At 37.6% G+C, this 577-nt stretch overlaps 1 protein-coding gene across 5 annotated transcripts in view; it reads right to left on the reverse strand.

Moving 5' to 3' along the window:
* The window catches only part of LOC116669660 (lysocardiolipin acyltransferase 1), an 18,835-nt gene that overhangs the window by 2,640 nt on the left and 15,618 nt on the right, over positions 1-577 (reverse strand). The gene's annotated exons all lie outside the window — the stretch shown is intronic.

Below are 577 nucleotides of genomic sequence, written 5' to 3' on the forward strand. Positions count from 1 at the left end.
ATTTCAGCAACAGGGCAATTCAAAGAGCTTTACACAAAAAGTTAAAATAAAAAAACAGATATGAACAACCATTTAAAGAAAGGCAACATCAAAAAGAATTGATTTAAAAGAACAGAGTTGCAGCAGATCTGCAGTTTTCTGGTAGTTTGTTCCAGATATGAGGAGCATAGAAACTGAACGCTGCTTCCCCGTTTAGTTCTGACTCTGGGGACAGAAAGCTGAACTGTCCTAGACAACCTGAGAAGTCTGGGTGGTTCTTAATGTAGTAGCAGATCAGAAATGTATTTTAGCCCTAAAACGTTTAGTGATTTATAAACTAGCAAAAGTATTTTGAAATTAATTCTTTGAGGCACAGGAAGCCAGTTTAAGGACCTCAGAACTGGAGTGATGTGATCCACATTCTGAGAACTTGATTTTTTAGGGAAACCTGTTAAGACACCGTTACAGTAGTCAAGTCTACTGAAGATAGCATGGACAGAAAGCATGGACAAGTTTTCCAAACCCTGCTGAGACATAAGTCCTTTAACCATTACACCAAGATTTCAGGCCTTCTCTGTTGTTTTTAACATTGTTGTTT

This window comes from Etheostoma spectabile, chromosome 20 (assembly GCF_008692095.1).
Source record: "Etheostoma spectabile isolate EspeVRDwgs_2016 chromosome 20, UIUC_Espe_1.0, whole genome shotgun sequence".
NCBI classification, from domain to species: Eukaryota; Metazoa; Chordata; class Actinopteri; order Perciformes; family Percidae; genus Etheostoma; species Etheostoma spectabile.